The sequence below is a fragment of the Pleurodeles waltl genome, chromosome 6 (assembly GCF_031143425.1).
Source record: "Pleurodeles waltl isolate 20211129_DDA chromosome 6, aPleWal1.hap1.20221129, whole genome shotgun sequence".
NCBI classification, from domain to species: domain Eukaryota; kingdom Metazoa; phylum Chordata; class Amphibia; order Caudata; family Salamandridae; genus Pleurodeles; species Pleurodeles waltl.
In genome coordinates, this window is record NC_090445.1 from 712,093,662 (window position 1) to 712,117,061 (window position 23,400).

Sequence of the window (23,400 nt, forward strand, 5' to 3'; positions counted from 1 at the left end):
GTTTTGTTTGGAGCTCAAAAGGCGCACAATCCACCACCACAAGATCATCTGCATACAAGAGGCAGCTAATATGCCTCCCCTGATCTTCAGTGAAAAACTATGAGTAGCACTTAATGTCTACTATACTGTACACGCCTAAGGTACCCCCTTTAACCACTTGGTTTATTTCTCTTTTTCCTCAGATCAAACAATACCCAATTTGTGGTTTTGCCACGATTTTGCCACAATTTCGCCACAAACCTCTAAGGATTTTCAAGTCTTTGGACTTTTGGGAGCACACTGACTTCTGGACTCAAACAGCCCTCCTGCTCACCGGTCACCCTGCGGCGGACAAGCAGACAGACAGATAGTCAACTAGCCCTAGCTCATGGCTCTTGACTTTGCACTCTGGCCAGCGGACCAGTGCACCAGAGAACCAGTGGGCTAACTAGTCAGCTAAATAGTTGAAACAGCATGGAGCTCCAAATTAAAGGTCATTATCCCCTTCTGCAGGCTGTTGGCCCTCAGGACTGAGTTCCAAATCCTCACCTTGGCTGGCTATTTCCTCATCTCCTTCAGCTGCTGTAGCAAGTGGTGGACTTCCGCCCTCAGTGGCTTTTGCAATTCCACCTACCTGGTGGTGTTTTTAGCTGGAAGTCCCCTCTCTTAACAGAACTCCTTGAGCTAGACCACAGTGTAGGACGCCATGTTGGCCAGCTCAAACTCTATGCTTGAAGAGGTAGATTCAAGAACAACAGCGAATTTTGAAAAATCAAAAAGGCCAATTAGGGAGAATTTATTCAAGCTGGTTTTAGATTATTTATGTGCGGTGGTAGTGTAACACAAAATTACTTTATGGCACTGCGCAAACACAAGCCCAACCCTCACCGCTGAACACCACTGTAAGAAAGTGGGTTTTGGTTGACTGAGGTGTGATCCTTGGTCAAGCATCAACTTCAGTCCTTGTCAGTGTAGGCATAAGCACCCCAAATTAACATGTCCTCCACCCCTTGGTAGCTCAACAAAGAGCAGTCAGGTTCAGCTTAGAGGCAATGTGTAAAGTATATGTGCATCCTTTCAATTAGTAGCATAGTGCCCACAACCAAGTAAGAATAATAGAGTAATTTTCAATAAATAAAATAAGACCAACACAACAAAACTCCAATTAGTTCTCCCAAAATTGCAAGACCAGCTATTAGCTCTCTTTAACACCTTCACAGCTGCTCTGGGGCTCACCCCCACTATGTCCAAGGCATAGATCTCTCTAATCCCGAAACCGGACAAGGACCTGTCGCTCTGTACCTCATACTGCCCTATAGTGCTTCTGAACACCGATGAAAAACTGTATACTAAAATCTTAGCTAATAAGCTAGAGCCCTACCTCCCGGGTCTTATCGACATGGACCAGTTTGGTTTCATCCACAACAGACAGGGAGCAGACAATATCCACCGCCTGGCCCATCTAGTGGAGAAACCCCAAAGACACGCCACCCCAGCCTGCTTTCACTCACTTTACGAGGAGAAGGCATTTGATAGGGTCAGTTGGTCCTTTTTAAAAGCCGTACCTCTGACGATAGGATTAGGCCAAGTGGTGATTGACAAGAATATGGCCTCCTGGATCTCTCCTACTGCGATAATTCGAGTCAAAGGAGGTTTGTTTCAGTTCATCCATCTGCTGAGGGGTACTAGACAGGGCTGCTCCCTCTCGCCTCTCGCCCCTCCTGTTTGTCCTAGTGGTGGAGTCCCTGGCAGCTGCCATTCGACAAACTGAGGATATAGTGGATGAGCCCACAAGGTCGCTTAATTTACCGACCACCTCCTGCTGACTCTCACCCAGCTAGAGAAATCCCTTCTGGCGCTTGTTCACTTACTTCAAACTTTTAAGGTAGTCTCTGGCAAGAGATCAACCTGATCAAGTCTCAGGCTCTGAACTTCACATTCCCCTAGCGGGATCTCCTGGCAGTCCAATCCCTCACACCTTTCCAGTGGGCCCCTAGATCCATCCAATACCTAACCCTCCACCTCACCCCAACCTTAGCTACCTGGTTGATGGCCAACTGGCCTGAATGTCGAAAATTCCGCCTTGGAGGACCTCCGCTGATGGAAACCCTTCCACGTTTCATGGTTGGGACGCTTAAGTGCAGTCAAGATGTCCCTCTTGCCAAACATACTATGGGACTGATTACGACTTCAGCGGAGGGGATTACTCCATCCCAAATGTGACGAACATCCCACCCGCCTTGTTACGAGTTCCATAGGATATAATAGACACGTAATTCGGCAGGCAGGATATCCATCACATTTGGGACGAGTAATCCCTTCTGCTGAAGTCGTAATCAGGCACTATTGCCTTAATTACAACCCTGGCGGATGGTGGTAAAGCAGCGGTAATACTGCCAACAGGATGGTGGCAAAAAAAATGGAATCACGACCATGGCGGAAACCGCCAACATAGACAGCCACTTTATCACTCCGACCGCCATGGCGGTAGAAACAAACACCGCGGTGGTAACCGGCGACAGGAAGGTGGAGGACAAAGTACCGTTCACCGTATAACAACAGGCCTATCTGCCACCTTTTCCGGGGAGGAACCAACGCTATCGAAAGCACGGCGGAAACAGTACACAGAAGGGAAAACACTTACCTCTCGACACCCAATGAGGAACCAGGACGCCATATAGCCCGAACTACATGTCCTGCCCATGCTGGTCTTCCTCCTGCTCTATCAGGAGCAGGACAGACGCCGTCGACGACCACGGTGACTATTGCACCTACAACACAGGGGAGGGGGAGAGGGAAAAGAGAGTGACACACACACGCAACACGCAATAACCCCACCCCCACCCTTACCCACAACACCATACACACAAATACATGCAGCAACATAACATATACACCTCCCACCCCCTGGAAGAACGCAAGGACAAAATTAAATGATTGTAACGATTGTAATCATGAAAAATCTGATAGTGAAAGTTCAAAATTCAGTATATACAGATATGTACACCAACTACACAAGTCCGGATAGTGTACCAATCATTGTCCATAGACCAGTGGTCCCAAAATGTATGGGCGAAGCCCACACAAGATACCTGACTCGAAATGGAGAGAACACTGCAGGGGCATCAGATCGAAATTAAACAGGCACCTCAGGGGGAAGGAAAGGGGAGGCACCTCAGCCGGATGAACACACAATGCCACTGCTGCACGAGGGGGCTCCATGCCCATTGCTGTATCCTGGGGAGTGCAAAGCCACAGTCTCTCAAGTCTTTCCAGTGGGTGGTTTACCCACTGCTCTATCCTGGGGAGTGCAAAGCCACAGTCTCTCAAGTCTTTCCAGTGGGTGGTTTGCCCACTGCTCTATCCTGGGGAGTGCAAAGCCACAGTCTCTCAAGTCTTTCCAGTGGGTGGTCTGCCCACTGCTTTATCCTGGGGAGTGCAAAGCCACAGTCTCTCAAGTCTTTGCAGTGGGTGATTTGCCCACTGCTGTATCCCGGGAAGTGCAAAGCCACAGTCTCTCAAGTCTTTCCAGTAGGTGGTTTGCCCACTGCTGTGTCCTGGGGAGTGCAAAGCCACAGTCTCTCAAGTCTTTCCAGTGGGCGGTTTGCCCACTGCTTTTTTCTGTGGAGTGCAAAGCCACAGTCTCTCAAGTGGATAACAGTCTCCACTGGTTCTGGAGGGGGCATTGTGCCCAGAGTGCTTCATCCTGCCAAGGACTGAGGTAGTGCATGTGATTATCCACTGGTTCTGGAGGGGGCATTGTGCCCAGAGTGCTTCATCCTGCCAAGGACTGAGGTAGTGGATGACTTTCTCAACTGGTTCTGGAGGGGGCCTTGTGCCCAGAGTGCTTCATCCTGCCAAGGACTGAGGTAGTGGATGCCTTTCTCCACTGCTTCTGGAGGGGGCAGTGTGCCTAGAGTGCTCCACATGTAGTGTGGCCGGTCCCATTCCCTCACCTGGGTGTGTGTGCCACGAGATTGCCTAGGAACAGGAAGTATGATATGCCATGGAGGCAGAGACATACCCCACACTGCTGTGGCTTCACCTTCCACCTGCAGGTGCAAACAGTGATGGAAGTCATGCCTCAAGGAAGCTGGGCAGGGTCCAGGAAGTCTCCTCCAGTCTCGGACGACTGACCACTGGGAATGGTAGCCATGTCAGCGGTGTTGCCACTGTCCGAGCACATCACCGGGCTGGTGGTGGTGTTTGCGGCGGTGTCTGTGGCGGCGGCGCTGGCGGTGGTGCATCTGTCAGCACTTGTTGAAGGACACAGAAGGACGTCTCCTGCAGCCTTGGATGGCTGCCCACTGGGGAAGATGCTGGGGACTGTTGCTGAGGCTGCAGATGTGCCGGTGGCAGTGCAGGGGGCTGTGCAGATGGCGGTGCTGGTGGCGGTGCAGGTGGCAGGGCAGGTTGCGGTGTTTGCCGCGTACAGGTTGGTGTAGTCGTGGACAGAAGGGGTGACACTAGTCCCTCAGTCGGTGCCACCGTGCCCTGTCCGGACCAGCTCTTCTGCTTTGGTCCCTTCCCCACCTTTGATGGTGCCACTGGTGTATTGCCACTGTCCCCTTTTGTTTTGGTGGAGCCCTAGGTGGCTGCTAGGTGCGGCTTCTCCCTCCGGGATGTGGGCACCTTCTTCACCTTGGCAGGTGGCGGAATGTCCTTGCCCTCGCTACGTGGCACACTGGCAGCCCTGATGGGTGGCGCACTCAATGATCCCGCAGTTGCTGGGACCACTGTGCCTGGGGATTTGGTGGCTGAGGTGCTGGGCTGGGACCTGGAAAGTCTGGCCCTAGAGGGAAGGACGGGGGGGAGGTGAAGGGAAGAGGTCAAAGTTTGCCAGGAAATGTTTTTTAGACACACTGGGACGGGAAGATGGAGGGGGTTTGGGAGTGGAGGAAGAGGTAGTGGTTGTAGGAGGTGTACGTTTGCTGAATTTGGGTGAAGGTGCATGGGCTGGAGGCTGTTGTGAGGTGGATGGCTGTTGGGTGGGTGTGTGCCTGCGTTTGTATACTTTGGGAGGAGGGCTCACAGGCACACTGGGAGAGGACACTGGGGATGTGTGCATGGTAGTGGGGGTGGTGATTGCACGTGAGCGGTGTGTGGTGATGGGCGTGCTGGTGATGGAGGTAGTGGCTGAGGATGTAGTGCATGCAGGTGTGAGTGGAGATGAGACAGGGAGGGAGGAGGAGGACACAGTGGTGGCAGTGGATGTTGCTGTGTCTGCATGGGGATGGTGCTTGTGTGAGTGCTTGTGGGATGTGTGGTGCTTATGTTTGCCTGTCCACTCTTGTGTGTTGATGAGTGTGCATGCTGGTCTGATGGTGTGCTTGGGATAGGCTGAGGTACAGGGGATTGGGTCGGGGTGGAGGAAGATGGAGGGGGAGGCTGGACACAGGGACAATGGCTGTCATCAGTGCTGAGGCCAGAGCCTGAAATTCTGGGGCAGGGGCTGAGGTGCCTGGGGCGAAGGTGATACCCACCCTCCCGGGTGAGCTGGCACGGGGCAAAGGCTGAGGGGCTGCTGGGAGGGCGGTGCTGGTAGGGGGAGGTGGCGGCTGTACCTGTTGATGCGGTGGGCACAGAGGTGCCCGCCACCGCAAGGAAGCTCCCATCAGAGGAGGAGTCGCTGTCACTGGTGTATGCTCCTGTCCCTGTCGTGGAGCTCCCCTCGTCCTCCATCCCACTGGTGCCTTCAGACTCCGTTGCTTCACCCTCCAGGGCCAAGTGGGTTGCAGCTCCCTCCTGCTCCGGTGCCACTGCTCCTCCGCCAGATGATGCTATTGCACACAAGAACAGGGAGACAAAACAAAAAGGGGGGGGGAGACAGAAGAAAAACATGTTCAGTGCATGCAACACCACTACAATTGGTGGACACAACACACAGGGAGCAGCACTCTGCACTAAGCCATGCACTAACAGTTCCTAGCAAATTCACATGCCCATGGGGTACGTGGCCTATGCCCAATTGCTGCTCACCTGGCAGTCACAGGAGCCTGACTAGGTGTAGATGGCTATTACCACTAGTGGGGTTGGGGTGCCACAGAGCCTGCCTAACAAGGGACCTTGCCTACCAAGTTCGCCCTGACCTACGGGAACCCACAGCCCACCTCCCCCACCCAGACACCTCATAATGCGCGCAGAGTCAGCTGAATGAGAGTGTACTCACCCCCTTGTGGCTGTTGTGATGCCCTCAAGCACCCATCCAACTCTGGATAGGCCACCGCCAGGATCTGGTACATCAGGGGGGTCATGGTGCAATGGGCACCCCTTCCACATTGGGAGGCCATCCCCAGCTGGTCCTCCGCCGTCTTCTTGCTCCAGCGGCACATGTCCTCCAATCTTTTACAGCAGTGGGTTCTCCGTCCATGGTAGACCCCCAGGGTCCGGACGTCCTTGGCGATGGCACGCCAAATATCCTGCTTCTGGTGGGCGCTGACCTAGAGGAAAGGTACAGGAGAAAACGAAATTACTCACCTGTCCAGACCGTCATACTCATTGCCCACCAGTTCCCACCCATGCCCTGACACACATACACTCACCATCCTCCCATGCAGGCCTCAGCCACCCCTAATGTATCTTCCATCCACACGACTCAAAACAGGCATTGCCCACACAGCATGCTCACAGTGTACTCACCTGTTTGTCTGGAGGACCATACAGTTGCGTGTACTGAGGGAGGACCCCATCCACCAGTTTCTCCTACTCCTCCGAAGTGAAGGCAGGGGCCCTTTCCCCAGACACTGTAGCCATCGTTGCTTCCAGGCACAGGTCACAGCAGCACTTGCAGTGCAGGTCCTCTTCTGTTGAAGGTCAGGTATCAAGTGAGTGAACATTAAGAAAATGGCGGTCACGTCCGCTGCAGTGCGTACCGTCACCGCCGGGGTACATCATCATTGGCTCCTGGGACCCATATGGCCCAATGTTAACCAATGCTGAATTGCGCTGCGGTCTTCGACAGCCCACTGCAACAGTGTACAACGCCAGCGCAGTTACCTCATTTCCCCTTGTCCCACCTTACAGGTCAGGCAGCCGCCATTTCAGGGGGCCACATGGGATGGATAAAAACTGCGTTACACCTATCTAGGCCGGAAATATAGACAGATACCGGCACATTGCGAATTACCAACGTTTCAGCAAATAACACATTGTGATACCTCAGTGTTGGATGACCCTCTGCTCGCTGTTCTCCTCCATAGGTCACGTCTGCTGGGGCAGGTAATGAGATAGCGGCATCCTCCGGTGTACAGACCCCTGGTGGACCTGTCGACAATGGAAGAGAGACACATCATAATCACATACAGACTTGATTGTGCAACAATCATGGAACTGTGTTCCCAGTTGGAGCCAGACCTGATTTCAGCTATCCGCCATCCCACAGGAATCCCCCCTCTAGTGCAGGTTCTGTCTGTACTCCATTTCCTGACCAGTGGGTCTTTTCAAACAACAGTGGCCATGGCATCAGGGATGTCCCAGCCAATGTTCTCTAACGTGTTGTCCAGAGTGTTATCTGCCCTGCTGAAACACATGCACAGCTACATCATTTTCCCTCAAGTGGAGGATTTGCCCAGAGTGAGAGGTGACTTCTGTGCCCTGGGACATATCCCCAACATCATTGGTGCCATTGATGGTACACATGTGGCATTTGTACCCCCCTCCCCACAGGAATGAACAGGTGTACACAAACCGGAAAAGCTACAATTCGATGAATGTGCAGATGGTGGGTTTGGCAGACCAGTACATCCCCCATGTGAATGCCAAGAATCCTGGCTCAGTGCATGACGCTTACATTTTGAGGAATAGCAGCATCCCTTATGTGATGGGGCAACTCCAGAGGCACCGGGTGTGGCTAATAGGTGAGGCCAAGGTCCCAACAGAGTTGACATAGGTGTTTGGGTATGGGGTTGTCCCTAAGGGTTAGTGTGTCTAACAGTTGTCCCTCGACATTTGCAGGTGACTCTGGTTACCCCAACCTGTCATGGCTACTGACCCCAGTGAGAAATCCCAGGACAAGGGCAGAGGAACGCTACAATGAGGCACATGGGCATACTAGGAGGATTATAGAACGCACCTTCGGCCTCCTGAAGGCCAGATTCCGGTGCCTCCATCTGACTGGTGGCTCCCTAAACTACTCACCGAAGAAGGTGTGCCAGATAATCGTGGCCTGCTCTATACTGCACAACCTGGCTTTGCAACGCCAGGTGCCTTTTCAGCAGGAGGATGGGCCAGATGGTGGTCTTGTGGCAGCTGTGGAGCCTGTGGACAGTGAAGAAGAGGAGGCAGAAGAAGAAGATGTCGACAACCAAAACAACATCATCATGCAATACTTCCAGTGAGACACAGTTAAGAATATGTAACTGCTTCCCACATCTCATACTATTGTTGGAGCTAGCATAAGTCTGTCATTTTCACTCAGTGTATGGACCCTGACTTGTTACTTAGCCTTTCCATTTCACAGATCTGGGTCCCACTTTGTGCCCTCTGCTATGTGTACTGCTGGCCTACAGCTGTGTTATATTGGTATGTGTACAAGTACACCGACATTGCTATATTCCAGAGGTTTTGCAATTACAAATTTGTGAAAGCACAGACAGACTCCAGATTGTTTTGTGATTGAAGTGTGTTTATTTCTGTGCACATAAGTGGAGGGGTGTGTGAAATGGGCTGAGGTGATGTTGGAGGAATGTCCATGGCAGACTCCAGTCTATTTGTTTCACAGGTGCATTGTCCAATGGGGCATAGGAAGTGGAGCAATGGCAGTTTAAGGTGGACAGGGTGACGAAGTGGGACAGAAGGGTGAAATTCAGGGGGGTCTTATTTCCTGGCGGGGGTCTTGGCAATATTCTCTGTCTTGTTCCTGGATCTCAGGGACCGTTTGCGGGGTTGTTCTCCATCTGCAGGGGGTGGGGTGCTGGTGGCCTGTTGTTTCTGTGGCAGTGCCTCCTGTCCACTAGTGCCGGTGGAGGTGGAAGACTGTTCATCGTCCAGGCTAGTGTCAGGGGCCAGTTGGTGTGCCACTGTGTCCCTCCTGGTGTTGAGAAGGTCTGCCAGCACCCCTGCAATGGTGACCTTGGTGGTGTTGAAGGACTTCAAGTCCTTCCTGATCCCCAAGTAGTGTTCCTCCTGCAGCCGCTGGGTCTCCTGAAACTTGGCCAGTACCGTGCCCATGGTCTTCTGGGAATGACGGTAAGCTCCCATGATGTTGGAGAGTGCCTTGTGGAGAGTGGGTTCCCTGGGCCTGTCCTCCCCCTGTCGCACAGCAGTCCTCCCAGCTTCCCTGTTATCCTGTGCCTCTGTCCCCTGAACCGTGTGCCAACTGCCACTGCCCCCAGGTCCCTGATCGTCCTGGGTTAGTGGGGTTGCCTTGGTTCCCTATAGTGGTGGACACACTGCTGATTGACGTGTCCTGGGGACAGAGGGATGGGCCCGCTGGGTGGGTGCTGTGACTGCGTTTCCTGAGGTGGGAGGTTCAGTGGTGGTTTGTGACTGTGTCAGGGGAACCGACTGTCCCGAGGACCCTGATGGGCCGGGCTGGTCATCTTGATCCATGCGTGCAGAGCGGCTGTCGTCACTGTGGGCCTCTTCTGTGGGGGGACTGGATATGTCTGGCACCTCCTGTCCAGTGACGTTGGGTAGGGGTCCTGTTGGGGTGTAAATGCATAGTTATTGTATCTGTGTGTGCCGTCTTGTGCAATGGGTGAGTTACCCTCTACTCCTGTGCTTGCATTATTGCTGTGGCCCTTGTGTGATTGGTGATTTTGGGGCATGAGTGAGTCACTCTACTGGACATGCTTTGGTGATGGGTGTCCAGGCATTTGTAATCCATGCAGGGCTTGATTTCGGGATGTGTGGATTGTGTTAGTTGGGTATCTGTGGGTTGTTGGGGTGATGGGTGTGAGGGTGGGAGTATGTGATGGCATGCAGGTGGGGTGGGGGGGGATAAAGTAGTAAAGATTTGCCATATCAGAGTCCAGTCCTCCTGCTACTCCTGCGAGGCCCTCAGGATGCATGATCGCCAAGAATGTTCCTCCCATGTTGTTAGTTGTGGGGGAGGAGGTGGGGGTCCACTGCCAGTCATCTGTACAGCAATCAGGTGTCTGGATACCACAGAACATACCTTCCCCTGTAGGTCGTTCCACCTCTTCCTGATGTTATCCCGTGTTCTTGGATGCTGTCCCACTGTGTTAACCCTGTCGACAATTCTGCGCCATAGCTCCATCTTCCTTGCAATGGATGTCTGCTGCACCTGTGATCCGAATAGCTGTGGCTCTACCCGGACGACTTCCTCCACCATGACCCTGAGCTCCTCCTCAGAGAACCTGGGGTGTCTTTGAGGTGCCATGATGTGGTGTGGGTGATGTGTGAGGTGGTGTCTGTTGTGATGTGTGAGGGGATGTGTTGTTGTGTGTTGTTTGAGGTGCGTGGATGTTGTATGAGTGATGGTGTTGTGTGTCTGTGGATGCTGGTGTTGTGTTAGGTAGTCTCTCTGGCCTTCTTTCTGAATTTTGGTAGTAAGGGTTTATGGGTGATGTGGGTAGGTGTTTTATATTGGATTGGGTGTGTGGGTGTGTGTATGTGTATCAGGTGTGTGTATTTGGAATAGTCTAATGTGATTGTGTTTTGTAAATGTGTGTGTATTTTGAGCGCGGCGGTGTATACCGCCAATGGAATACCAAGGTTGAAAGACCGCCACGTTGATTCGTGGGTCATGATAGTGTGGGCGTATTCCTGTTGGCGTGACGGTGTAGGCTTTGGTATCGCCAATCTATCACTGACCTTTGGTGTGGCAGACTTGTGTGGGTGTCTGTATTGTGGCGGATTCCAAGCTGTGAGTCGTAATACCTGTAGTGGAATTACACTGCCGCAACGGTATGTTGGCGGTCTTCTGCACCGCGGAAAGCGGGATTTACTGCCAGGGTTGTAATGAGGGCCTATATCTCTTTCAGTGTATCCCTACACCAGTTCCCCAAGATGAGATCCGGCACCTCCAACGAGATATCAGCTCCTTTAAATAGGGGAGAGGGGAAGCACCCTAGCTTTTCCAACACAGTGCTGATGCTCTGCTGTGACTGGGCGGTTTGGGATGTCCTAACCTCCTAGGATATGACTGGGCTGCACATCTCCGCTTCATCTCAGAGTGGGTGGTACGTGAAAGCGATAAGCATTGGTTGCATATGGGCCGTGTTATTGCCCCCTCTGAGACCTAGCGTGGCTCCCCAGACACGCAAAGCCTCAAAGCACCTACCTTGCCATTCCTACAAAAACTGTCCTAGAAATATGGGACAATATTGTGGTAAAACAAGGCCTTACTTCCATTCCCTCACCTAACAGCCATCTAGTGCGCAATCCTGACTTTGCCCCTGCGTAACAGCCCCACTCATATAGCCACTGGAGAGAGGGTGACTGTTGCATTCTTAGGGACCCCTTTGAGGGCGAATCCTTTAAATCATTCAAATAATGTCGCCAGGAGTTCCGGCTTCTTGAGCCCACCAGACTACAATATTATCAGCTTCACCACTGGGCCCTCACACCATCCAATGTACAGGGGGTGTGATGCTATTAATTGTGTTTGACCAATGACTTTGTGTTTCACCACTGCGCATATTAGTTGCTCAATGTTCACCAGTAGCACATTACATGTTGTATTCAGTTTAGCTGCTTATTGGCTTTAACATGACATTAGACATTACATTTGGTATTTGGGTTAGCTGCCTATTGGCTTTAACATTGCATTAGCCTTTACATTCTGTATTCAGTTTATCTGCCTATTGGCTTTGACATGGCATTAGACATTACATTTGATACTTAGGTTTGCTGCCTACTGGCTTTAACGTGGAGTTCGACATTGCAGTTGAGACATTGCAGATGAGCTGTGTTTTTCCAAGCTGTGTTTTTCCACATGATAGACCAAGCTGTGTTTTTCACACCAGACCCTAGCTGATAAGAGAGAGTACATTTGGTGTTTTCCTTTCTGCTCAGCCTTGGGAAGAGGAGGGGTCTAGGAGATCTGGCCATTCTCCAAAGGCTTGCCTTCATTTCCCGAGTCTAAGAGGAGGGGGCACGTTTTTGGAAGGATGGCTCTGGACAACAGCAGAGTTAGTTAGATTGAAACTATCTTGACTTCAGACAGGAACGGAGACGTCAGTTGCCTGTCCCCGTTTGGGTAGAAAATCTCTTTCTCGCAGTTGAACTGGAGTCATCAACTTGAAGCCCCAGAAAGATGAAGCTGAGTTATAGGCCCTACAGCCTTGCCCTACGGTGATGCAATTTTGACTTTTATGCTTTGCTTTGAAGTTATGCTATAATATAATCACATGTATTTGCTGTGCACATTGCAACTGAGAAGTACTTTGATATATTTTGCTTTCATAGCTGCGACTACTTTTGAACGTGTGCCTCCAACCTACTAATTTCGTCTCTCAGGAACCTCGTGGTGAAGTAATAATAACAAAAAATATCTTCTTTAAACTCAGAAGTGCATTCCAGAGAGGTTCTGTAAGCTCGGTCATAAGATAAGAGAAGGAAAGCAGAACAGGAGGCTACCCGCAAACTGAAACGTTTGGTGGCCTTGGTTAGGTCATTCAACGGGTCCCGCAGGGTCATCTCGCGCACATGCGAGGTCCTCCAACATTCCACTCCCATTCACCTACATCCCTACCAATCACAATGGCACACCGACATTGGGGAAGAACTGCCCACAAGACAATGGGAGCACTTAAGGTGCAATATCCTGCAGATCTTGAAAAGCATACCCCACTAGGAAACGGCATAAATGTGCTGGAACCTCACACCTACCCAACTTCACACAATCTTTCCCTCAACCTCTCCCTTAGGCTGGCGCTGTTGATGTCCTCGGCACCTGGAGATTTTCTATACATATGGTGCTCATGTCCCGGAATTTTCACCTTCTGTAAAGAAATCCTTAGCCATATTAAGGGAACAATTGGCTACCCAATCCCAGATTCATACTCAACAGTGCTACTTGGCATTCAACACCAAACCCTATAGGCTATGACACATGCGGAGTGGCACTTGATCTCCCATATGCTGGGAGTGGCCAAGCAACTTATTACATTGCACTGGAAACAACCCTGCTGCCCACCTGCACAACCACATCGTTCACATATCTGTGGCAAGTGCTATCCATGGAATTGCTACCCCACAGAATAGCCCATACAGAAGGGAAATTTACCCATATTTGGCAACCTCTACAGTACTTCTCTTGGTTGGAATACAAATGCTTTACATTACCTAGACTTAAAACCCTACAGCTCTCCGACTGACCCTCGCCTCTTGGTCAGGATCCTTGTCATCTACCCTTTCCCCCATTCCACTGATTCCTCTCCTTGCCCCTTTCAGGGACATTAGACTCAATTCAAGGATTGCCTCTCACCTAGTATGAAACACTTCTTACACTGTGCACTGTGCATGTTTTTATTTTTTAGTTCTTTTATACTCCCCCTTTAGTTAAGTTGTTGGGAGGAGGGGTTCTCTAATGTTGATACACAGGTACTCCTGCGCTATACCCAGGCTCCATGGCCGCTCTGTTAATATGCGTGTAATCTGTAACTGTTTTCAACAGCTGTGGAGGCTATTGTCCATCTAACATACTGGGTCACCGTGCCCTTGCTGCGTTCAAAGCATTAAGGTATAATGTATTGTCTTTTCACCACAAAACTTCAATAGAGATGTTTTGTAAAAGTAGAACCCAAGATATTAAATTTTAATAATTTAGGTAAAAATAGCGCTACAAGGCATAAAGTGCCAAAGTGCCAACTGTGGATATCTGGTAGTGCCAGACCAAGACAAAGTCACAAGTTGAGGCCAACTGCGATAGAGCACAGGCCATCTACAGGGACCCAGTTAGGCCTGTTGAACAAGGTTACCTTCAAGTCTGGTATAAGAAGCGTTGCATGGATCTGTGTTGAAGATGTGTTGCGCAGCCAAGAGATCCATCGGTTCCGAAATTAGGTGAGGCTGCGGTGCGAGGTCCTGTTACTTCGACATTGAGGATCGCGTCAATGGAGCTTGCAATGCAAAGTTCAGTGTGGGGGATACACTGTGCAATCAGAGCAATGAGTCGGTTCGGAAGAGCTCCTATGGTGCGATGGAGAGTCCAGGCATCATTATCGATGCTGCCGTCGATGAGAGATGCGAGGGTCTGCTCCGAGGATACATTGCACAGTGGCTGTTCTGAGGGCAATGTGGGCTGCGGCAGGGATGCAAGACTTCTCAACAGATTCAATCCATGCAGCAGCAGCAATGAGTAGGTTCTGCTCGAGTTTGCACCGCATAATGGAGGAGATGTATCAGTCCCCTGGATCTACAGTCTGGTAGAGCACCTTAAGCCCACTTCCACAGGTCCAGAATTGGGGTGGCACCATAGGCAGGGCAGACTCGCAGATAGTAGAGTCCAGGGGCAGATGCAAGCTTGTTGGAAGCCTGTTATGTCCCTGAGGCTTCAGATCAGGTGGCCAGCCAACTAGCTCTTGGAGTCACTGGGTTCAGGGTTCAAATGATGCAGGTCCAGTCCTTCTCACCCAGGCAAGAGTGAAGCAGGTCAGCACAGCATAGCAAGAGTTGAGCAGAGCCCAGTCCAGCAGAGTAGCGGTCCTTCAGCAGCACAGCTGTCCCTCTTCCTGGAAGAATGTCCACAGGTCCAAAAGTGTATTGAAATGGTGGTGTCTGAGGCTGATCTTTTATACCCTGCTGCTCTGGTTCTGGGAGTGGGAGAAGCTTCTAGACAGTGGATTTGGAAGAATCTTCTAGACAGTGACTTGAAGTTCAAGGAATTCCCTGCCTCCCCTGCCCCGCTCCAGGCTGGCTGGAGTGACAATGCAGGGTTGTGTTCAGCTCTTCCCTCCCATCCTGGCAGTGATGGCCCATCAAGTAACACCTAATCTCCCTTTGTGTGTGGCTGTTTAGGAGGAATGCACAACACCCAACTGCACCCGGTCATGTGACTAGAGACATGTTTCAGGCATCAAATGGCTAAGGTAGGACTTTCTAAAAGTGGCATTTTGAGAACTGCAACTTGAAATCCAACATCACTAAAAGTGAGGATTTTAAACTGTCATTCCAGAGACACCAGACACGGACAATTATCTCTTCCCAATTGGAAATTACACTTGTAAAATGAAATAAGGTAACTTCAGTGTTATCCCATGGGAGACACCTTGCAGTAGAGAAACTTTAAAGTTTTTCACTACCAGGACATGTAAAACCTAAAATACATATCCTACTTTTTTAATACATTGCACCCTGCTCTCTGAGCTGTCCAGGGCCTTCCTTAGGGTTGACTTATATGTATTTAAAAGGAAGGTTTGGGCCTGGCAAAAGGTTTATTTTGCCAGGTTGAAATGGCAGTTTAAACTGCACGCACAAGCTCTATAATGGCAGGCCTGAGACATGTTTAAAGGGCTACCTAGGTGGGTGGCACAACCAGTGCTGCAGCTCTGCTAGTAGCATTTTAGACAAACAGTTGGGGGGACGACCACCCTAAGGCTTACATGTCTGACATAGATCTACAGGAAACTGTCCTTATTTCCCCTGTAACACCTCAAATACTCTTCTGTTCAGTATTCAATTACTTGAATCCATCAAGAATCTTGAGTTCCAGTCACCTGCTGCATTCCTTACTCCTGGAAAATGCTGCACTTGAATCAAGTTCCTCTCTAAAGAAACTGTCAAATCTCACTTGTCAAATCCGCTAGGACTCTGGATCTAGGGCCCCCAAACCTGTTCACATATCTTAGGGCCAGATGTAGGAAGCCGTTTGCATGGTGCAAACTGTGAAAATCGCAGTTTGCGCCATGCAAACAGCCTTATGCGATGCTCATTCACAATTTGCGAGTCGGTACCGACTCGCAAATTGTGAATGCGTCTCCCAAATAGGAAGGGGTCTTCCCTTCCTATTTATGACTCGCATTGCAATGCAGAATTGCTTTGTGACCGCGAATGTGGTCGCAAAGCAATTTGCAGTTACCACCAGTGTCACACTGGTGGTAACTCATTCGCAAAAGGGAAGGGGTCCCTATGGGACCCCTTCCCCTTTGTGAATGCTGCCCAAAAGGTTTTTTCAGAGCAGGCAGTGGTCCAATGGACCACTGCCTACTCTGAAAAAACGAAACCAAATGGTTTCGTTATTTTTTTTATTTTGCAACTCGTTTTCCTTTAAGGAAAACGGGCTTCAAAATAAAAAAAAACTGCTTTATTTAAAAAGCAGTCACAGACATGGAGGTCTGCTGACTTCAGCAGGCCACCATCCCTGTGAGTGCAGGGACTCGCTATGGGGTCGCAAAATGCGACCCATCTCATTAATATTTATGAGGTGGGTCTTTGGGACCCCATAGCGTGTCGCAGACGGTGTCTGAGACACCGTTCTGCATCCGATATTGCGACTCGGAAATTGCGAGTCGGTGCGACTCGCAATTTCTGAGTCGCAATATCGGAAATTAGTACACGTGGCCCTTAATGCCTAAAAACAGTCCATCTTCAGCAAACTACAACAATTCACTCAACCCTTTGTAAAGGACCCTGCTAATTGCTCCAGACAATTTATATGCATCCTCTTCTCTGATTCTAATCATTTTCTCCATTGATAATGTTCCAGATCTCATCCCTCAGCCCTACATGCTGGCATCTGGTTCTATCACCTTCTCTGGGGAGCCCCCAAAGACAGCTTTGCGGTCTTAAGACTCCATATTCATTAACCACCAGATCAGCTCCATTAAAGCCTCCTGTTTCAACTCTGTCTCCTAGGAATATCTTGTACCTGTTCTTCAATGACATGCTTTCAACCACTGGAGGGCCCTGTAATGAAGAGGTGCTGGACAAATCACCTCTATCAGTGCTGACAATAAGCACAGAACACTTGCCAACTGATGCTATGATACCTTCTTTGCTACCTTCACCTCCATAATTTCCAAGCAAATCTTTTCACTTTGTCTATTGGTAAGCCTAACACAATCCGAGGTCTGTATCCGAAAACCCCTCATGAGCTGGATTTACTAATGCCGGAAATGCAGAAGACAACACCTCATGAGTTGGATTGATAAGATCTAATCTTACTTCTTCATAAGGAAAATGCCTATCCCTAACACCTGGTGTGAAAACCATATAAACATTGTATTTGTGAAACAAGAGAAATATTAAGAAGTTTTTTAATGTTACCTGTGTTGCTACCATGATTTCTACATCTAACATTGTTTGAGACTTAGTTATAGCAGCAACTTTACATGTTTGTAATGCTTACTTTCTAGCTAAGTCAGAAGCACTTTTCCATTTAGCATGCATCCCTTCAGTTTTACAGGCCATTGTATGCAGTATGTAGACCAAGAACGCTTATCCTGTAGGATGGCAACAGTTCTCAAGAGCTGTTTAGCCTCTATCAATTTAACTGTTGAATCTCTTAATCATTTTTAAGGTCCAGTGGGAAAGGTTGAAATTGTACCTTGCACAGAGAAAGCTACACCCAGCTCTGTAAATATGGAACCTAACAGAACAGCCTTCTGTAGGGAAATCAATCTCAGCTGCTTGGCAGCTGAATCACCTAATACTTTAGAGTGAGTCTGTATTGCCTTGAAGTAGCCATCTTGGAAAGTCACTGCACTGTAGCACAAGCTGCAGATTATTTTTGTTTCATGCCAAGTGCAGGCTGCACAGGGCCATCTGTGTGGAACACAAAGTCATGTTTTGGATAGTACGTGAGGAGTCTGTGGCATTGCTTGTTCATGTTGTAAAAATGTTTGTGCTTTAGGTGTGACATCATACTCAATCTTTATAATATTAACATTTTGCTTCAAGGCCCATCGTAAATGTAATGCACATTAGGGATGCTTTAGTATTTGCTGTTAATTTTGGTAAAAGGGAAACTATGGTCAGTTGTTGCCCTGAGCAAAAGGATGCTCCTTATAAATGGCAGTCTGCACAGCCAAGAGAATTTTCTCAATTGTAAATTGTTCCTCTGCTTTGGAGTACAAATGTGATTTGTAAGCTATAAGAGTCATCTGTCCCTCATTGTATATTACAAAGGTATAGCCTTACATGCTAGGAGTAATCCTAATAACTAGATGTTTCTTATTGTGCCACACATGAAGATCTTTCTTTCTAACACGTCTGCTTGAAGTCCACATGGAATTGCTGTATTTACATCCATCCAATTCTGTTCAGAAAATGTGGACATCATCAAGTCATATAAGGGCTTCACTCACTCAGCGTAGTGGAGTGATAAGTTCTTCCAAAACCCAAAAATCTCTAATGGGTTTGTAATGTCCCCAGTGTATTCCAAGGCTATAAGGTGGTACATTTCTGTGGGAAATTTAGAGCCAATCCTTTCTGTCACTGGATAATTCATACCTTAAAAAGATCACACTAGGAAAGTGTAGTTTAGCACCCAGATTCTTGATGTGTAAGCTATTTTGGGCCACATGTACAAAGCTTTTTTTCAGTTGCAAACCATTTGCGACTGGAAAAATGCTTTTTGGGATGTACAAAGCCCAAATTGCATTTCGGTAACTTGTTACTGAATCGCAATTTGAGTTTTGGGATTTAGTACTAGGAAGGGGCATGTTTAGGGTGTATCTTCCTAATACCGAATCGAAAAGATATGAATGAATGTTTTGCAACCGAAATGCAGTCACAAAACATTTTAGTTTTAAATTGGGGCTAACCCATTCGCAAATGGGAAGGGGTCCCCAAGGGACTCCTTCCTCTTTGAGCATGGTTGAGAAATTGTTTAAATATCAATCTTAAACTTTTTTTATTTATTTTTTAAACACACTCTGTTTTCCTCTAAGGAAAACGGGCTGCATTTAAATAAAAAACATTGATTTTTAAAAACAATCACAGACATGGTGGTCTGCTGACCCCAGCAGGCCACCACTACTGTGACTTTTGCAATTCCAAATGGGTCGCAAAGCGAGACCTAACTAATTAATATTCATGAGATGGGTATATTTGCACTCTACTGGGAATAGCAAATGGAACTCAAAAGAGTTTCATACATTTAAAAATGCAAATTCCTAATTGCGATTCACATGAAATGGCAATTAGGAAATCACAATTACAAATCTTAGTACATGTAGCCCTATGTTCTGCAGAATGGGATGTTGTATTCAACCACCCATACAACTTGCTACCTGTCCCAGGTAATCCTCTTTAGAAAACTTTGGTAGTTGATGGTGGCAGGGGAAATAACAACACCCGTTAAAAGGACATGAAGGAGGTAATGGGTAAAGAATCAAAGCTACAGAAGAGACCTTTCAGCGATTCCCTTTCTCCTTGTTCCAAAACATCTCAGCTGCAACTGTCCAGCGACTTGCGCTCTATGACAGACAAGCTGCATCAGGGCGGTTTGAAGTCTTTTATATCCCTGAGACTTCAGATCAGGAGGCCAGCCAACTTGCACATGGAGTCACTCTAGTTTCTGTGTTCAAGAGGTGCAGGTCCAATCCCAGCAAGAAGGCAGCAGGTCAGCACAGCAAAGCAGGAGTCCGGCAGAGTGCAGTCCAGCAGAGTGGCAGTCCTTCTTCCTGGTACAATATCCACAGATCCAGAAGTGTACTGAAGTGCTGGTGTCTGAAGTCCAGTTCTTATGCTCACTGATACCTTTGAAGTAGAGGAGACTTCAAAGAAATGCCTTTGAAGTGCACAGTAGTTCTGCCCTCCCTGCCCTGGCTCCAGACCAACTACAGGGGACATGCAGCCCTTTGTGTGGGGACAGGACACAGTCTATTCAGCTGTAAGTGAGGCTGCATCCAGCTCCTCCCTCCTGCCCAGGATGGCCCATTAAGTCATACCTAAGCTCCCATTATGTGTGGCTGTCTAGGGGGAAAACACAAAACCAGATACCAACTACACCCAATCATGTGACCACAGTCAGGCTGCAGCACCAAATGGCTAAGGCAGGAAAATACCAACTTTCTAAAAGCGTCATTTTCAACACTTCTTAAACGCGACTTCACCATAAGTCAGGACTTTAAATTGTGATTTCAAAGACACCAAACTTGAAGGAATTCTCTCTTCCCATTTGTAATAAGCAATTCCAATGTCATCCTACAGGAAAATACAGAAGTACAAGGGCATAGACAAGGGACCAATTTCCCTCCAATGGGAGGACACTTACAGGGAAAGCCTAGTTGAATTTTGTGATGTCTATATGGCTTGCTTGGATGCCCTGGCATCAGAGAATGTCCAAACAATATTTTGAAATCTCAAATGTAACGGTTAGACAGAACTAGAGTTGGTGTCAGCTATAACAGCACTGGCTATTAACACACAGAAAGCTAAAAAAAATCCTTGCCCTAACAGGTTCAGCAGGGATTATATAAGACTTTACCTGGGAAGATAATCACTTACATCGACATTTTAGAATGAGCACACTTGAAATCGGTGTGGAAGCCAATGACTATGAACATGTCAAACAAAGCCCAAACCCAGTCCTAACCATTAAGACTGGGAGTACTGGGCTGTTTTTCTAATATGGATGGGACTACAATGAACTGCAACAGGAATACAGAATAGGGAAGAGGTACAGCAAAGGGTGGACAATGGTGAAATGGGCCGCGGTGAAAGCAGGACCTCGCTCACCTGGAGAACATGAAGTATGAGGTGTATTATGGATTTGGTGATGTCTTTAAGGTGCAGGACCGGAACTACTGTGGATCATTAATTAGCTATTCTTCTGTACTGATTATTTTGAAATCATAGATTGGCAGAACTGACTGTTTTCAGCAGTTTGCGTACAAGAAATGATATTACAAATCAATGCACAATATTTTAAGCAGTCAATGTAAAAGAACAGTCTTCAGTTAGTAGTCTCTGGCTTCCTGCTTCCTATTACGTGAAGTCGTAGTTTGGCCACAATTGCTTGAGCTGATCACTGCCCTATGAAATTCACAGCCACTGTTCTTAAAGCCTTCATACCTGGTTTGTGAAGGGTAGGGAAATTTCCTTTTTAGTGCTTGATTTCAGCACTGACATCATCTTTGTCATTTAGGCTGACCTCTGAGAAGCAAAAGGAAGTGTTATGCTTGGATGCTTGAACCAAGGTATGTGAATGCTAATGCTAACAGTGTTGTTTTATTAGAATTACGTATATTTCTGGATCACCAATTCAATCCTTTTCATCACCACATTTGTGTAATTAAAGAAAAAGTTACTCACCTTCTGTAAAGCATTATCTGTTGGAGACTCTATCTTGCAGCAGATTCCTTACCTTAGAATATTCTAAATGTGTCAGACTGGATCGAGAAAATATTGAGCAGTACCTCTGGCGACGGTGGGTGGCGTCGATAGGCTCTGTGTTGGATGCGCCGAAAATGACATGCGTTGAGCATATATAGACACCACCCCATCGCTGACATCAGTTTCTTTCTGTGACATTTCTGCGCCAAAAGCACAGAGCCATATCAGAAGGGTGATGGGCCAGTTGAAGTAACTACAGGAACCTTCTAGACAGAAAAAAAATCTGCATAAGTGGGGAGGTTCAGTAAGGAATCTGTGGCTCAATAGAATCTTTACCAGAGAAGACATTACTTAAGTTAAGTAACTTGTTCATACTATAGAGACTTCTAGTCACAGATTCCTTACCTTAGGTACCAAAGCAATACCTTCCCTAGAGGTGGTTCTGGGAACTGGTTCAGACCAAAATGTCTTGGAGGACTGAGTGGGCAAAATGCCCATCGCGATTGACCTGACTGTCAAGGCAGTAGTGTTTTGTGAACGTGTGCAGTGAAGCTCATTAAGCAGCCTGACAGATGCCAAGGACAAGGACTCCATGAGCTAATGCGGTGGTCACAGCTTTGGCGCTGGTGGAATAAGCCTGCAAACCCTCAGAGAGTTGCTTCTTGGCCAGAGCGTAGCAGATCTTAAGGCAGAGCATAATTCATCTGGAGATGATCCATTTCTGCACTGCTTTTCCTTTTTTCACCTCGGTGAACCCAACAAATAGTTGATCATCCACCCTGTGTACGCTGGTGCCATTGATGTAGAACGACAACACTCTTTTGGGGTCCAGGTGATGGAACCTATCATCCTCCTGAGAATGGTGAGGAGGAACAAAGAAGGACGACAGCGTGATGCTTTGGCCAACATGGAAAGGTGGCACCACCTTTGGCAGAAAAGAGGCATGGGTGCAGAGTGCCAGTTTGTATGGGAAGAAGCTGGTGTGTGGAGGGTGTACAAAGAGTGCCTGTAGCTTGCTAACTTGTCTGGCAGAAGTAATGTTTTGATGGTCAAGAAATACAGAGGGTAGCTATGCATGTGCTTGAAGTGTGAACACATCAATAAGTGTAAAACCACATTAAGATTCCATTGGGACATAAAGAAGGGTTCAGGTGGAAACATTTGTTGAAGTTCTTTCAGGAAACTAGTGAAAACAGGTGACTTAAAAAGGGAGCGCTAATCCAGCAAATGTACAAAAGCCAGAAAGGCCAAAAGATACCCTTTAACTGTGCCCAAAGCACAGCTTTGCCAGGCTTTTCGACACAACAAGCCTCAAACGTGTCCCAACCGCAGGTGTGTACAGTCTTTGTTAATGGATGCCTAGCTGCCAGTATAACGTAACAGGCTTCTGAGGAGAGTTAAAAAACTGTCAACTATTGCCGCTCAGTTGCAGAATTCTGCCCTGTTGCTGCAACAGGACATCACCTCATTGGGCAGTCTGATTGGAGAACTAATACTCATGCTTAGGACTTCAGGATACCATACTCTCCATTACCAATCTGGAGCCACAAGGACGACTTGGGCCTGGTCAGTCCCGATCTTATTCAGAACTGGAGGCAGAAGTGGTATCGCAGGAAGGCTTACAGGGGTCTTGACCCCACTCAAGGCGAAATACATGTCTAAGCGAGCTCTGTCTTGGAAACTCCAACACGCAGAAGTGCTGACATTGTGCATTCTCAGCAGTGGTAAACAGATGTAACCGGGTTCTCCCCAGACGTGGAACAGACCTTGCACCACGTCTAGATGGAGATGCCATTCATGATCTGCTAGATGTCAAGTTTGTCCACCCTGGCATTCAGAGAGCCCACTAGGTATTGTATCACCAGGAAAATGTTTTGATGTTCCAGCCATGTCCAGAGATGCAGAGTTTCTTGACACAGGGTCCACAACCCCACCTCACCCTGCTTGTTTCAGTACCACATTGCGGTGGCATTGTATGTGAACACCTGACACAGCCTCCCCTGGATTGAAGGTAGGAAGAGTTTAAATGCCAGGTGGATCACTCTCAACTCAAACAAGCTGATGTGCAGCTGAGAATCCCAGTTGAGCTCCACCTCTCCCAGAAGGGACGCAGCTGTCACCACTGTGAGGTCTTAGTCGGGAACAGAGAGGGGCCTGCCACTGACCCAATTGCGGTTTGTCAGCCACCACTGCAGGTCTTCTGCAGTTCCCTCTGAAATCTGGACCAGGTCGGAG